This window comes from Ooceraea biroi, chromosome 4 (assembly GCF_003672135.1).
Source record: "Ooceraea biroi isolate clonal line C1 chromosome 4, Obir_v5.4, whole genome shotgun sequence".
NCBI lineage: Eukaryota > Metazoa > Arthropoda > Insecta > Hymenoptera > Formicidae > Ooceraea > Ooceraea biroi.
The window spans coordinates 3,009,172-3,026,696 of NC_039509.1; the positions used below are offsets into that span (position 1 = coordinate 3,009,172).

Here is a 17,525-nt window from a genome sequence, read left to right on the forward strand (position 1 = left end):
AATTTAATCGCATAATGAAAATTAAAATTCTCTCCTGATTATATGACCAATCCGTAAGGAATATCACTGCGTTAGAATGAATAAACTGTAAAATTGAATTTCACGAAACTTTTGGAAGGAATTGACGGAGGATCTATCCTGGCTCCATTCCGCAGCATCTCGTGGTATCTATCGACAAGAGAACATTTCAATCTCGAACTCATCTGCGCCAAAGTTGCTCGCTCTGGAGTTGGCAAGTATGATTGTGTGCAATAGCGAGACTATTCGAGAAATGCTACGGGACGCTTTCCACCCTAGAACATGATTTCCGCTTTCTCGATCCGTGCGTTATTGTTGAACTATTTTGTGCTCCGTGCAATGAGATGTCCGCACAAGGAGTTGACGCGGAAGTCCGATCGACAAATACAGTCTCGCATGGAGGAATATTTCGTATTATCCACATCAACTTTTGTGCAAGTGTTCTGTGTGTGTGTGTGTGTGTGTGTGTGTACGCAGATTTTTGGTTGATGATTTATTTCGGGCTATAAACAATTGTGTTAATAACTAGCTACAGTGCATTTATAAGCGTTATTTTAACATTAGAATCTAAAAATTTCTTGTGTATCATATCGAAAGCAGATATGTATAAATTTCATATGTATATTAATAGGATGTTGCATAATTACGTGAGAACTGCATGAGAATGCTGATGCTGTTTACATTGAATTCAGTTAATTTACCATTGTATTGTTTAATTTGCCTAAAGTTACATCGCTCTCGTTGTGCAGAAATATCAAAACAGCACAGTAAGCATGCACGGAAATTTAAACCGTTAACGAGAACCGTTGCCATGAATAGATCTAATGTCTATATTGTTTGAAGCCTGAGTTATACCTGTCATGCGATACTTGTTTCCAATATTATACCTTGTGCACTTGACTGTGATACTTCACTTAATTATTTCATAATGATATTCCCCGTTACGCGTCTTCCTGGTAAACACGTCAAATTGCACGGTGCCATTTATTCTGTGTGGCGAGATGATACGTTTGCAAGCTGCAAGATGTAGTTTCTGACGCGTTCAATTACATTCACCGCTTTGCCGTCTCGCGTCATCCCGTGCGCGTTACCGCTCTCATTATGAACAGACATAAACGGATTCTAGTATCTTCCCGTGCGTACGTATAGGAATATCATCGTTTACGACGCGACAATAGCGCAAGCCGAGCGGCGGAGCGCAGGCACGACATTAGCCCCGATTTGCAGTTATACATTCGGCGCTCTAGTACCGCGCGCGCTCTACATACACGCACGTATATATACGTACACATACATACGCAGATTTCATGGTTCGCATTCTGTCTTCCTCCGCATTAACTTGTGTGAATGGAATACCGCGTATGAGACGGCGCGGGTTTGCGTGTCCAAAGGCTCTCGAGGTATTTTCAATATCCGGCAGCGGTCTCGCGTTTCCGCTTTTGCACCCCCCGCTACAAGTACTTCCACCAAAAGCGTCCCCTTTTCCGACCTTTGCGGAAACCAAGAGGGACTCTGATGTACATCCCGATACCACCACCATACCGCCACAACATCATCATCGTTCTCCCCCATACAGGAGTCTGCACTTGTGCTACTCTATAAAGTCTAGACGGGCGATGCTTCCGCATACTCTCTGAGCGACACTTAATTGAAATATCGAATTATTAGTCTTCGTACTTCGACATTTCGCAATACTGCAACTTCAATATTTGCGTTGAAGCTACGTTTGAGAACAGGTCTATGTACTTTGAAAGAAAACTCGGCAAAACATCAATCTCTCATTACCAAATATTTGCCTGGACACTGTTGCTTCCGAATTTTCTAGACGTCAATGAAAAAAATACGTGCTTAGTGAACCGACATTCAGAATGCAGCGTCATCGAAAATCGAGGAAAACCGTTGTACCATTTGTACTTGTACAATACAATCAATTTTGTTTCTAATTATACGCGGTAGCGATGTATTTCCTTTGTTTAACTAACAAGCGAGCCGATCGTTCGATAAGCAACGTCGGATTTCTGGTTACATCCCCTCGACGATTTCGTTTCGCGCTCCACTTGGCGCGCCGGGCTGGCCGCGCCGACTAATGGGTTAATTCAATTTCCGTCCGATCGGCGATCCTCCTTCGGCGCGTAAACAGATCGCGCGGTGGTTCGACATCACGGACGTGGATCCCGAGATCCGCGCCGCCACTTATTACGCCGCCGAGGAAATTGGGAGATACGCGATGGTGAAAGCGAAGTGGTCGGAAGAGAGCTTTCAGGATGGCAATTGGTCATTACCAAGTATTACCAAGTACTTACGAGAGACAGGCAGATAATAACCGGTCGTTTTAATGCAGTTCGTGTTACGGCGCACCTCATTAGCGAATTGCCTGAGCTCGCAAAGGACTGAATTATGTCTCAGCCTGGTGCGCCGACGAAGGTCAATATCACCAGGGTATTTTACCCCATGAGCGCACACTTCGATATGATCCGGCTCATAGACGAATCGGGCTAAAAGGACCGGCGATGATGGGAGTCAGCGAGGTGGTGAGGTAAAGCGGCTGTTGCCATGGCGTATTACGACATCGCCAAACCCATCAAATGACGAAACGCTTCAAAGCCACCATTAAGCCGGGTCTCGTCGAAAAGGGGTCGAAAATCCTCTGGGGTCTGACAAAGCCCGGAGTTGTTCGATATTATAAAAGCTCCGAATAGCGTGTCGCCGTTCCAGCCCGCAGCTATCATCGAAGAATCGACGGGCATGCTCGAATGGGAAATGGGCCGCGCGTGATAACGAGGAATCTCGTTTGCGATGGTCTAATTAAAATCTGTCGCTAATTGTCCGATTTCGAATAAAATTATTACTAGCTGATTTCGCTCTGTCGCTCGGTAATTCGTATTTTCGAGCAATTTCGTGAGACTTACGACACGATCCTTACCGAGACATCGACATCGTTGTCTTTCTTTTATGAACAGAGCAGAGTATTGTTTCTCTAGTCGACGCATGATCACGTAACGTTAGTTACTTTTAATCAGAAGACTAATGTGATTTGGGGAAACGGATAACCGATTGTAAGCCCTATTTCCGGGCTTGTGCTGGGAGTCCAGCCTTCATACGCGGATGCCTGTGTATTTAGATCGGCGACCAGCCACGCTCCGCTAACCCGACGCATGCAATTAGTAATTGTAATAGGTGATTTCCACGGGCACGCAGTGCAGGCGCGGCTGATTACTTACCATTAATATTGCATTCGCGAATTAATTAATGACAAAGCCCGCCACCGCTCACCATTGTAGCGCGACGTAGATCAAGGCTGGTAGCAATTGCATCGGCGACCGCGATTCTCACCGGCGCGGCGTGGACCGAGGCCTTCCATCCCGCGGAGCGGTGCATTGACGTGTCTGAAATCAATCGCACAATGGCACGGCCCGCCCATGGTGATCAGTCGTTATACCGCGTTCACCATTGCACGCTGCACGCGTGCACTCACACAAATACGCCTGCGATTACTCTCTTTGCTTTTCCGCGAGTGGACTCCGCGCGCTTCGCGATAGGAAGCAGTCGATAGATACGCAAATTAACTCAGTTTAACGCAATGATAATCAGCTCAATGCGGTGCGGTCGCAGAGTGCAATCTGCTGTCAGCAAGCAGATCGTAGACAGCCGTTGATATATGACATTTAATGAACGTATCCGTCCGGATAGCCGCAGCGATCGATACGCGCGCGACGTATTTATTAAGCAGCATCGCAGACTTTTATTTCGTCTCGCGAGTACCTCCGACGAGCTGGCTTTTACGCGGGCGTAATCAATCACAAGGGGACGATGCCGTGTGTCCGGTTGATCGTCATTAGTTAATGCTCTCCTCTTGTGCGCGTCAGAATTTCAATCGGGGTGGAGACTCCGGTGTGATGGAGTGTGTTTAAATACCTTAAGACAGTCGCGGTACGGTATAAGTTATGTAACAGTACGGCAAAGCGAAGCGCTCCGTGATATGAAGGCACAATGATGCATAATTCAATGTACTGCAGTTCTAGCAACACTAAAAGATTGGTCCACGTCGAACTCGGAGTCGGTATAGGTATAATTTATCGCGAAGAATCATTCTTGTCGCGTATGACGATGTTAACGTGTTCGAATAACGCTCGCTTATCACGCCTCGAATATCCATTCTGCTGCGTTACCTTCCATGTTAATTGACGAAGGGTGGAGGCGTTCGCGAGAGGCGTCAAATCATGTCTGATATTCGAAGCTTGCTTCTGTACTCGTGGATTACGTTCTACGGCGCGAAACTCGCAAATACCTGGCGATGACAGGCAGTAACACTCGCGCGAGATGACAGCCTTTGACCGCCGTTACGCACAACCCTTGGCTTCGAGCTTGGTATCACCGTCCAACGCTATAACGGGGCCTTCCAGGGATGCCGTCGACTCCCTCCGAGACCAACGACCAGTACCCCATTGTGCGTAACCTTTGTATTCAGCGAAGTAACGTATGCTTTGAGCGTGTCCGGCACTTTGTGTGGTCTGCTGCAGACGAGTCCAGCGTTGTTAATCCATTGGCAGTCTTCAAAGGAACGTCGCCGTACTTTGTTCCCGGACAGAACGTTTTCCGATTTTTGTTACGCGATAACTTCATTCTCGGCACGAAAGGAAGAAAACGGAAGACACGTCAGCCGATTTTAAGCGGGATCCTCAAAACCTGTACGTTAGAATCTGGTATATTAGAACTAGTCGAATTAACGGGGGACTTACGTTTTTGCTGAAATTACATTAAATAAAATTACTATAGTGATGTCGCATTTATTGCATTTAGAATTTTGGAGACAACAGAAGTCATAAACGACACGTTACGCGTTTATTAAGCGAAGACTTAGTTCTGTCGTCAGTCGCAAATTTCCTTTAGTTTCCCCTCGCGAATTGAGAAAAGAAAAGGAAGTACTTGGAGGTATACATTCCCAGCTGGCTCATTTCGTACGTGGCAGATAATGACACGCTCATTGTCTCGGGGAAATGACATTTCTTATCTCAGCCGATTCGACGTCGCCATGGTAAAAGCGACTTCCGCATGGCGTGGTTTCCCTTCCGCTTCTGAGCGTTCCACGTAAAACCTCCGAGAAGCACCGTACATATTTGTGCGATCACCACGTAGAAGAAATTAATTCTGTAGAGTTACGGGAAGAAAGTCTAATGAAAGCGTTCGTTAATTAGATTGCGGTTAATCTCTTGTTCAACCATTAAATACCAAAGCGTTCGGAATTGTTCCCTTTCATCTCTGTTTCCCATCCCTTCCATCGGATTCTATACAGTCGTGCGAAATTGATGGGAGCGCGCGACGCCCACTATTATCGCTGCCAAACTAAAACTACTACCGGAAAATTATAATAAAGGCTCTTCCGCCAAGCAATATGTAGGTCATTCGTGGCTTTCTTCCATTTCGGCGGAATTTACACCGCGTTCGGGAAATTTCGTCGGAACGTTGTTCTGGAGTTTTGGAGCGCGAAATTAAATTTTAAAGGCGAAGTTTAACACTTCAATTACCCCCCGTACACACAAAGCACGATTCGACCTGCGAGCAGCAACTCGCAATTTAATCTGTCGTTCTTCGCATATTGACGAGACAAGTTTCCCCTTATCGTTAGAAAACTTTTTTGTAGCTATATGTCATGAATACTAATAAATTCATTTTCTAACAATCTTGATAATAATACAAAGTTTACGTGGTGAAAGATGAAGAGAAAATTATAAAGCTGAACTAATTAACCGTTTTCCATATTGTTAATAAACATAATTAGCATGTTTTAACATTTTACATTGCTGATATGCTTTTATAGTTTTTTATTACGTCAGAATCATGATTTTGCAACGAAAGTGTCGCAGTTTTTTCTTTATAACGAGCAAAGAGAATTATGTATATTACACACTATAGAATTCCGCGTCAGAGAAATTCCTTTGCAGACATTCTTTTATGATTACTCGCGGGCATTTAACACGCAATTCGTTAGCGTGTCTTGAAAAGAGAAAGACATAAAGGATGATGCATTCTACTTGCCCTTAAAATATGTGATGAAAAAGAACCAACGCTTGGAAATGAAACACATGCGCAGCATATGGTAGAAAACAGAGAAGTAAAACAGAGAAGAGTATATTTATGATTTGCCAGTATTTAATGCCAGTAATATTGCTGTAAAACGAAATTCATTGCATCAATTTGATTTACAAATATGTACTACATGTTAACAAAATACGTAAATATATCAGTCGACTTCATTTCATGTTTTAATATACAATACCTATATATGGCAATGTGTATGAAAATACTACATAAAATTTAAATTATTTGGCAAACGAGATAAATATTAGTGTTTACCATTATTAAACTAAAATGCAAATTTTCAATTTTTTTACAAAACTCAAAAAGAAGATTTTGTTATTATTTTCGCTATAAAACTGTACAATATGCGTTATTAATATTTCATTATTTACACAAAATCAATACTTTTGCAAGATGGAGTTAGAATTCGAGATTTATTGCAAACGGGATTTGCAATTTGGTAGTCGAATACAAAGCGTACTAGAGAAAACGGCCATCGCGAGTAGAAATAAGTAGAAAAAGTCGGCGGCGACCACGCTGCGTCTGACCACAACGCAGCGCTTTTCACTAATATGTAACGCGCGGCCGTGTCCGCGTCAGGCTACGAGGCTGAAATATTCATGCACACACACGGGGCGGTCTCTGGCTAGAGGTATAATTACAAATGTAATTCGTAAAAAGCACTTCGCGACATGTTACCGGCAGAATGCTATTGTCTCGACGTACCTCTTATTTTCGACTCGACTTACCTCACCGCTGCTCTCGTCGTATCGCGCTTCTCCCGTCCTCCCTCAGCGTGGTTGCGTCCAACCCCGGAAGATATAATACAAGCGTGCTTTTGCGCCACCGCAATCCCCGTTGGTCCTGTCCTCGTCTCCGTCCCGCACGCTTCTCTCAGCATCCTATGTGTCCTCTCTCTTGACGACGCGACGGCGACTGCTGCACAGAACGATATACACGTACGGGGAAAGCGGGGCTGCGAGGAAGGAGCGGATGGGGATTGCGAGGTCGCGGAAGAAGTTAATACCTTTACAATCCACCTGGGAATTTTTACGTCGGGCAATTTATTAGCGAAATTAGGGAAATTAGCGGGCATGGGTGGTACGGTCTGCGGACAGTCTTAAATTTTATTGCTCTTTTTTTCAATTTATACATCCCGGAGGATATTTTGTGTGTGTGTGTGTGTGTGTGTGTGTGTGTCTGTGTCTCGAATGAATGTACGACTGATTCTGCGAGGGAATTTTACGGAAATTCATGAGCGCACGTTTGATTACCTTTGATCAACTTGTGCGGGATTCCTCGTAATGGAATAATTCGCGCCGATCGCTGTACAAACTTGAATTTTCCTAATATTTCCGCTTGAGATGGATTCGTTTTTTTTCAGCCCATTTAATTTCTATTCTGCAAACAGATCTTGCAAATAGATACTGATTCGAGCCGGAAAGTTGAAAAATTACATCGCCAGTTTGCCCGCAATGTTTAATTTGATGTTTTTACCAATACGTACTTATCTAACACATAACAGTTTAACTTACATAAAAAAATGAATGATTAAGTTTTCATTTCATGTAGTATTTATAGTTAATAACACGTTATTTCAATTGAACACATTATTCCAATAAAATATTTATTAAAGTTTTTGCATTTTCCGTCAGTTATTATATCATCAATATGAATGTATATATGAAGAGAAGAAAAATGTCGTGTTTTACCGCACAGGATTTTCATACACGGAGATATTTCAGAAAAATATAAAATTTAATTTAAGCACATACTTTTTATTATGCACTTTTAACGTACGCTCGTACACGAAATGTGCAGAAACTTTTTTCATCATCATACATTTTATTATGAGTATAATTGATTCGAAGCGAATATGAACGTCGTACTCTCGTAATTAATATTTAGCGTGTGCTTTAAAGGATCAGGATACTCGTATGAATCCATGCAAGTCTTGTTTGACAATTAGCGCGATTAAATATCCCTTTTTAATTCACGTATTTGTACAGTCCGAAGGACACCCCTTTGTTCGGCGCTTTGTCATTACATTAGTGCGATATCCCTTCGAATTATTCTCCTTCATCCTCTGCTGTTTTTCATCCTCGTATTTGTCTGTCAAAATCAAATATACATTTATGCAAATACTTTTCAGTGATCGGTTAACTGTGTAAAGCGTATCAACTTTTCGGGCTTATTTAAACGCAATAGTTTTGCGAAAAAGTAATGATTAATTTACGCTCTGAATGCGCTGTTTCCCTGTTGTAGTTTTCGTCTCAGCGCGCTATTGCTGCCTTACTGCTCGGCTTCATTTTCAACGTAGACAGTTTCGAAGTGTACCTCCGCGCGGTTTCCGCTCGTAATCCAGCAAACTCAGCTCGTCGAGAGGCAAATACGAGCCTTTGGTAGTAAAAGATTAATCCTTTGCAGTTTGACAAGCATCAGGAACGTCTGTGCACCACTAATCAAGATAAATAGAAAAACATGTGATCGACAGTGTAATGTAATTAATGTATTTTAATTAATGCATGCATGCGGCATGTATGTGGAGGGAATCATAATAAAAAATGTAAAAAATGTAGATATTGTATGTACTAGCCCTTTGTAAGCATATGACTCGTCCCCAATAATTGTTATCTTACGTTATCGAGTTATCATGTTACCACACACGTTCGGACGGCATTACGCGTTTGGAGCGTAAACCAGTTATTTTAGTAAGCGTCATATCAGGACGATGGAAAAATGCCAACCAGCTCCTATGAATTATTCGTGGTTATACGCAAATATCATGCACTCGCGTTCTCTATAACTCGTCCGATCGTTATTAGTTATGACAGAGTCTCGTGGTTGTATTAAATTAATTCGCGTTTCATAATCTCTCCGTTATTGATGTTAGAGATATCGCCGGTGAGATGCGCGAATAATTGAATGTTCGTTCGCGAGTGCAAAACAATCCGTGAGACATGGCGATACATTCTTATAGTAGTATGTCTTTCTTATTTGGAGAAGGAAATTTTCTTTGGTTGACGCTACGTGCGGTAATACATTTATTTCGTTTTGCCTCCGCTGGTCGCGTTATGCAAAATTCTCGTGAGAAATGAGATCTTTCTTGGGGCGACTTTGCGTAGACGGGACGAGCAGACTCGTTCCGTCTCTCGGTTTCGAAGAATGGCGTGACGCAAATGTTCATCATTGCAGCGGCACGGAGGGGAAAAAATGTAGGCGGAATCCTCTCCACCTCCTGTTGGCCTCGGTAGCGGGGACCGTTTGCATTAATTTGAATGGGAATTGCGGCAATGTCTCTCGCCTTGCCCCCCTTTCCAGAACGCTCTCTCTCTCTCTCTCTCTCTCTTTTTCTCTCTCTTCTACTCCCTTTCCTCCTTCTTGAACAACTCACCACTTTTCGCTGTTTGTTATCCCGAGGAGCTCTCCTTATTTCCCGCAGCCTCCACCACTTATTTCCGGCTCGTGCCGTCGTAGATGACGATCTCACCTTGTCCTCCCGCAAATTACGAATAAACGTCGGCCACCTATTTGCTGCGACAGAAAGCAGTCGTGCTTATCATGGAAAACGCTTGAGAATTAATAATTTCCGGCATAGAATATTTAAATCCTTTCGCGAAATGCAATTTCCCGATTACGTCGCGATATCAAAGCTGATATTACTTTAATGCACTTTTTAGTCCACTTTTGTGTTTGCATATTTTTAGAAGGCTTGTATCCGATATTAAGCCACTTTTAACGCATAAAATATCGAGCGTACGGCGACACGGCGCTGCAAATATTTTCACGAAACGAAATCGTACTTAGATACGACATTTGTAAATGCGCATACGTCGCCATTTATCATCCGACCGTTAGAAGTTTGCCGGACGAGCTCGCTTTTGTCATCAATCAAGCGACGAATCGTGCTAAAACGGCTGCGCGACGCCAATTCCCGGTGGCCTTGACAAATCTGCTTTTACGATTTCTGCCATCCACTTGTCCACTCGTCTCGGCTAACGAATCGTTCGTCCCGTAAAACTGCATAAAACCATGGAGTCTCCGCCAGACCGTTCGCGAGGACGATCAATCACGACACCCAGAAGCGCTCTCACGCCCAAGAGCGGGCGCAAGACCCGGAGAAATTCGCCGAGGAACGAGACACGAGAAATCCAGAACGGAGCGCAGCAACCGCCACCGCCGCCGCCGGTTACGGAGTTCATCCGTATTCAAAAGCGCATAATTTTTCGCACCGTTCATGCCGGCGAAATGAGCCGGACCATTAATTAAAGGTCTCGCTCGTCGAGGCAAGGCCAGGCCAGACCAGGGCAGGGCCGGGAGCTGGAATAAAAGAGGGAGTCACGAAGGGCAGAGCGTATCGGAGGACGGGGTACGCGAAGGCTAGGGAGCTTATGAGAACGCGTAATGGGGGCGAGTCGTCAGTGCCAGCAGCATATTCCGCTAAATCAAAAGCAGCCCCCGTACTATTCCTCACACGGGAAGGCGGGATGGAAGAGGAGCAGGGTGCGGCACTTTGGCGGTGCGACCCGTGCAGACCGACGGGGATGGGATCAGCTGCATGGGCGCGAAGGGCAGGAGAGAGAAAGAGAGATATAGAGGCGGGAAGAGGGGCAAGAGCGATGATTTAACGGCCGGTATAGCCTACGTGGACAGGTGACCCGCAAGTTCTACGCAGACTGTCCTGCGTCCGTCAACTATCCTTGATTTAGGACGGACGGGTCGGAGAACGGTTCACTATCCGGGTGCCGGCCGGGCGGCCTAGTCAGGTACGAGGGGTCGTAGAGCAGCAGCATCCATCGCGCGTATCTTTTGCCACGACGCGCGGTATCAGTCGGTGACAACTGCTGAATCAGCGTGACGAGTTGATGAAACACCAAATCATTTTCACACGGCCGCCGTTGCGGCGGATTCTCGCCGGACCTCTGCGTGCTTTGGATCGACGCGATAAGAGATTTGCTTGACAAGTTGGTTTCGTTATCTGTATTTTTTCGTAAGAGAGCTACTGTAATAACGGCAAATAAATATTTCGTACATATATTTTTTTTCATGGTTTTTTGGTCTTTCTGTGATATCTCATATACTGTCAAGAATGTAAAGCCGTTTAATCGACGGATAAGAGGCGATTTAAACGCTATTTTAATGACACGCTGATCCTGACTGATCGACAGATTAATTGTCGAACGGTGCTGAAGTTGGTTGTTTTCCAAAATTTGATTAAATTCCGCTCGTACGGACTGCCGTCGAGAGGAATCGGTTCCTGCGAAGGGGAGCATCGAGTTTGCATAAAATATTCTTCCCGAGGGAAAAAGAGGAAGCGCGAGCGAAGCGTAGGTTCCAGCTCTGAGCTGATTCGAGCCGAGAGCCGTGATTCACGGTCGCGCAATCTAATATATGTCGGAAAGCTTCTGATATCTGTCTCGTATGTAAAGAGCACTCGTACGGTGCATGTGTGGGTGCGTTAGGCGACGTTAGTATCTTTTTGGCTAAATGGAAAAGTAGAAATCCCTGCGATGCAATCACGATAGATTTAAAGGTTGAAAGATGAAAGGTTATTAAGAAAAGTGTACCGAAAACAGAAACGCATGTTTTGCCATTTACTTGAGAAACCATTTACTTGAGGAACTACTAAGCAGAACTTACTACGAAGCATAGAGCATACGTTTGCGATCCATTGTTCTTCATTAGAGATGCATGTTGTTGTTTTATTATAGTTCACATTTTACAAAGAGAACATTTTATAAATGTAATGATTTCGTTAATGTACCTGGCTTTGAATATCGCACTTTACAATGTTGTTTTTCACAACTCTCAGATCTTGATAAACGCGGGACGAAGTGCTAGGACGATCGAGAAACACGAGCGCGATCAATTTTTCCGGTTTGAAAGCCGCAAACGAGATTCGTCCGTAAAATTAAAGAGGACCGTGAGTAGCGGATCGGGCGTTACAATAATTACGGATTGCCGCAAAAAATCTGCAAGGTAACAGGGAGTTAATTACTGTCTCGTCTCGGAGGCACCGGTTATAAAAAAGTAAATGAAGGTAAGCGGAGCGGAACGACGCGCGAGGACCAAGAGCAGGGTGGGAAGAGGGGCCAATAATTTCAGAGCTGCAACAATGTGTATCACATACGCGCTAACTACGTAAATATGAATTTTGATCGCTTGATGAAGGCAGATAGTAAGGTGGACGTGCGGTGAGGGGAAATGAAAGGGATACAAAACAAGGTGGGTGACGAAGGGAGAGAAAGGGGGAGGACGGTAAGGGGTCACGCAAGAGAGATGGGGCGCGTCGTGGCAGGCATTAATGAGCGCTCTAATTAAAACACAGGCTAATGAGAATATATTAGAATGACGGTGCCTGTTTTGCACGCACGTGGGCGCAACGGGGGCTCGCTCCGTTTCGCGCACACGAACTCTTTCCGCCGGTCGCGGATTATTGTGCGAGCACGTAGGGCGATCAATATGCGGCCGCGCTGGAAAAATCTGTCAGCGGATAGAGCGGATGGTGTAAAAATTGCGTTCAAAGTTTCTCCTCCCCTGCCCGTGCTGGTTAACCTTGCGTGGCCGTGCACGTGTAGCGCTCTATGGCGGATAAATAATTTATCGATCGTTTCGTGTATCTCTCTGTGTACACGCGCACTCTTGCACACACAAAAGAACGATTTCGGTTGTCAATAAATAAACGTCCCGTGCATGCTTCTTTATATGTCGGCGGATAGATCATGAATGTCCGTTGTGCATTATTCATAATTCAGCATCGATCTTCCGGTCCGGTGACGCAAACGTGACGTTAACCGTTTTAATACCCGTTAAAATTTTAAAGAAGGAATATCGATACCTCCGGCTATTATTAAAAAGATAATGAGATGAATATTTTATCGCGCGATACCTCTCCGCATTATCTCGTTGAATATTTATGCAAGTTTAATGTGTGTTTCATGTTTTATATGTAATGAATTCATCGAGCCTGTATAAAATTTGGGTAACTTACTGAAATGTGAATAAAATCGTGCGTATTGTCCGAAGATCTTGCTGATTAGTTATTGTTATACGGTAGATTTGTACATGACTTGATTTGCTTTGAGTCAGTCCAATCATGGACCAACGATGCTCATCATCATGCCGGCATAAACTACAATCTGATGTGCACGTGACCGCGAATCAAGATAATTAGAATACGGTGTAACCAGCTCGTGTCCACTGAGTGGCAAAGTGAGTTCAGAACGTGATGATCGTTTTAATGGACCACAAAATGATGGTACAGCCTCGCTGACGCAAATGTATGCTTATAGCGGCCGTAACAACATTCAATGAATATATCACGTTGCGAATATGTTAGTCGAATAAATCATGCAAACGTAAGAATACAATAAGACGTTCAACAAGATGAAAATACTATATTTGATGGCGTAATGCTATCTATAATCCTGCAATTTGTTTTTAACTTACTGTTATTTTTCTTTTAAACATTTCATGGAATCTAAATATAATAAGCGTGAAAACAATATCTATAGAAACATGGAAAGAAAATTAGAAATTTTTTTCATAAGCGCACAAATATGTTTTTCGCGGGCGATGAAATTTTCTCAGTTAAAAATTTAATAAAAACGAACGTGAGACATTAATTTACTCCATTTCTCGCTGAGAATGTCCCAAAGTTCGATAGAAGTCGATAACAAATGCACGCAGCTATTGAATTTTGGACGCTGTTATTCGGTGAGCGCGGTCTCAGAATTGCGGAGAGAACGCTCCGTACTCGGAGCAAACTCGACTGCCGTGTCACATCGACTGTTTATTCCGTTTCGACGAGTATCTTTTCGTAATGAAGTCACACGTAGAGAGAGAGAACAGAGAGCAGAGAGAGAGAGAGAAAGAGAGAGAGAGAGGCAGTTTCGATTCGTTTCACGGCTCGTATGGTCCGGACCGGACGGTGAGGTGTCCCGCTGCTCGAGGACGATTCCGCCAGTTTGGCTGCACGACTCGTAAACAATACAAAGCGACCGCGTCAAACAAATATAGCCTTCGGTTTTACGGGCGACACCCGTGCGCTTGTCGCTTTATTGCCGTACGGAAAGTTGCTTTATCGTGCGAACACGCGTCGGCGTACCCCTCTCGACGACTCGTCGGTTGGGATGTCGCGGACGCAGCGAGATGATCGGCAGCAAGAGAAAGGCAGATAAGGATCAGACACCTGCAATGTACTTCGCCGTTGGCCCGACGCGACGTGGCCGGGCAACTTTGTCGTCGGTGCTTATCGCGACGTTCTCTCGCCTTCCCTTCCGCTTTGTCGGTTTGGTCCTTCCACGCGAGGCGTTTAACACGATCTTCCTCGTTCCCGTAATGCTACGATGCAATCTCGCATAATGGTAGCCATATGTTCGGCCGATGTCACCTCGGATTGAGAAGTACGATAGATTTTGATCGCCACTCGAGACAGAGTATTAAACGTCTCTTCGTCGATGTCGTGTTCGGACCGATTAACACATGAACTTCTTAATATCGCATACGTCAAGGATTATAAAGGGACAGGATGTAACGAAGAACCGCGAAGGAGATTATATATACATTGTGCATACGTGTGTGTCACAAAGTCGCCTTCGTGACACTATTTAATTCGTCGTGATCACTGCGGAAACACACTCCGCTGCGTGGATCCTGATATAAGTTCGACTGATTTCTCTTAATCTGTCCGCGTTCCGTGAACTCGCCAATCTAAAGATGTCGTAGAAAGGAATTTAGTGAACCGACGAGAGGGAGAGAGAGAGAGAGAGAGAGAAAACGAAAAGAGATGCAGTTAGATAAAGAAGAATCTTGTCTGTCGAAGTAATCCCAATTACAGGAGACTTCCACTCGGTCGAGTCACAGAGATCACAGGTGGGGTCGAAGTTTCGGCTCCTTTGAAAGGATCACCGGTACTGCTTCATTCCGGACAGGACGTTTTCCTCCTTTGTGGATACTTTCTTCTCGGATGTGCGCGTTTCCCGGCATCCAAAGGAATAAAACCTAAGTTACGCGTTGTAAGCCGAGACAAAGGCATCACCGAAACCGTGCCCGCTCGACAGCAAAAAGGAAGATTTAATTAGCTTGATGTCTGTTAGGAACTGTACGCACGTACGCAACTTTCGCGGCGTTTCCAATATGTATTTCTATAATATACAGAGTTTGCTTCGACGCGTCATGTCTCCGTAATGCATATTAATTTAACTAAATAGTCTGACTCACAAGGAAAGGTTTTTAGGTGTTACACTCGGATTTCAAAAATTTTTGCATACAGGTAGGGAGGTCCTCAAATAGAAAAAAAATTATAAAAGTAGCGGCCCAAATGCATATTTGCGCGCTATGTGCGCAATTTTCGATGTTAGGTTAATTACTCAAAAATGCTATTTCCAATCGAATTCTTTACATTTTTTATTTCACCTAATGCACAACGCTTTAAAAAGAAATCAAAACCAAAATTAAAACTGAAAGAATTAAAAACTTCCCTTGACCAGATCTTTTATGTCCTCGTTATGAATTCTGATCAAATCTATTTAAAGTCGCATACAATAAATCACGCAGAAAGAGCAAACTACGATTTGCGCAATGTACAATTATTCCAAATTGTGTGCATTGGCAGTTGCAGTAAAAAATTAAAAAAGTTACGATGCAAATACCATTTTTGAGCAATGGGCCTTTTATACGCACTGTGCTCGCGCGGCACGAGATTACATTAGACGCTCGTATTTTCTAAACACACACACGCGCGCACACACACAAGTACACACACGCACACAGAAGTACATACGCGCACGCACACACATACACACACACACAAAATTATTCAAAGCAATATAAATGTGCATTAGGTGAAATAAAAAATGTAAAGAATTCGATTGGAAATAGCATTTTTGAGTAATTAACCTAACATCGAAAATTGCTACTTTTATTTTTTTCTTCTATTTGGGGACCTCCCTACCTGCATGCAAAAAATTTTTGAAATCCGAGTGTAACACCTAAAAACCTTCCCTTGTCAGTCTGACACTACTATCATTAATTGCTATCAAATTGACATCAGCGATGTCAATTCACAGACTTAAAATATTTAACTCATCATGAAAAACAATCGAGTACACTTAATCTTCTCGTCAGAAAATTGGAGTTATTCTGATAGATAGTAAAAATCTTTTAAATAATTACTGCAAATCGTATATATTCTTATATTTATTTAGCGTCGCGCGCGCGGCTAGCCGTTTCTTACGTCATTCACACCTACTTCCCTCGCTGCCAATCGCGTCCACTGAATTAGCGACTTTCTTTACTTAATTACTCGAAATTTTACGTGGTTGTTTGCAAAATGATACAAGACTTTTTAATTCAGTTTGACGAGATCTACCTGTGGGCGAGAGGTTTTTCGCCTTATATGTCAGACACCCTGTATATATTTTTTATTTTTAGATAATCTCTCTCATGATTCATAGTTGATTTCCTATTACAGAATATTGTAGCTAGCGGCATGTGCGTGCCGTTATGATGCTACGGTTGCTTGGTGCGACGACAAGAAGTGCTCGTAAAAGGGAAACGCGAACGTGTCGGACAGAAGAGTAAAAAGCTCGCAATAACGCCATCCGCAACCCTCTTTATAGCATTGTACTCTGTATACCACACCTTTACATGCATTTTGCTAGCAGCTCTCTCAAATTGCTTCCTCGCTTAGACTTTCCGTTTCTTTTTAACGTTATTGCTTTATATATGTCTTTGCGCTGTCACGCATTTTTTTTTGCGTTCGTATTTGCGGGAATCCTCAAATTGTCGGATTAACGTCGTAAAATTTAAGCTCTGATTCTGGAAACCGGTATGCGGAGATGTATGATCACTGGCACGCTTGCATCAACGCGGCATCGCGTCGGTCTTATTTCCTGACCGAGTTTCGAACATGACATCCTGTTGCGACATGTAATCGTAAAAGGATATTGAAGTTTCTGATACTGTAATCCGAAAGTTCTGAGAAGTGAGATTCTACTTCTACAATACCGCTTCAGCGAACCGTTCGTTTCGTTATTTCTTCTGCAAATACGTTTGAAGCAAGCGATTCTGCGATTCTCCAGCATGCGAACTAACAATCTGATCAATCCAACGATATTTTTATGTATTAATTTCTCTTTGCAATTTTCTTTAATAATCTTATCTTATCTAATCTTACAAATTCATATATTTTTATTTCATTATATTTTAATTGTAAGATATCCAAATGGACACGTTCCGAGTCGGAACTTCCGACCGTGCATATCGCGCATAATACAGGCAGTAAATAACTCAAAGTCGCGTGATAATTGCCTTCTAGCTGAACTTCCGGTGTCTACAGATTGTATCAGCGAGTTCGATAACAGTCAGTCGTAAACGCAAGACAATCCTTCAAAGCTTTCTAACAGTAAGAATGGTGCGGTCCGTCG

The 17,525-nt window shown here is 43.5% G+C and overlaps 2 long non-coding RNA genes across 2 annotated transcripts in view; one reads left to right on the forward strand and one right to left on the reverse strand.

Moving 5' to 3' along the window:
• The window catches only part of LOC105282579, a 201,565-nt gene that overhangs the window by 156,908 nt on the left and 27,132 nt on the right, over positions 1-17,525 (forward strand). The window lies entirely within an intron of this gene.
• On the reverse strand, positions 7,855-10,128 carry LOC105282582. Its single transcript, XR_894514.3, has 2 exons — positions 8,333-10,128; positions 7,855-8,208 (listed from the first exon to the last, which is right to left on the reverse strand). It is a non-coding gene; the product is annotated as an uncharacterized LOC105282582 (long non-coding RNA).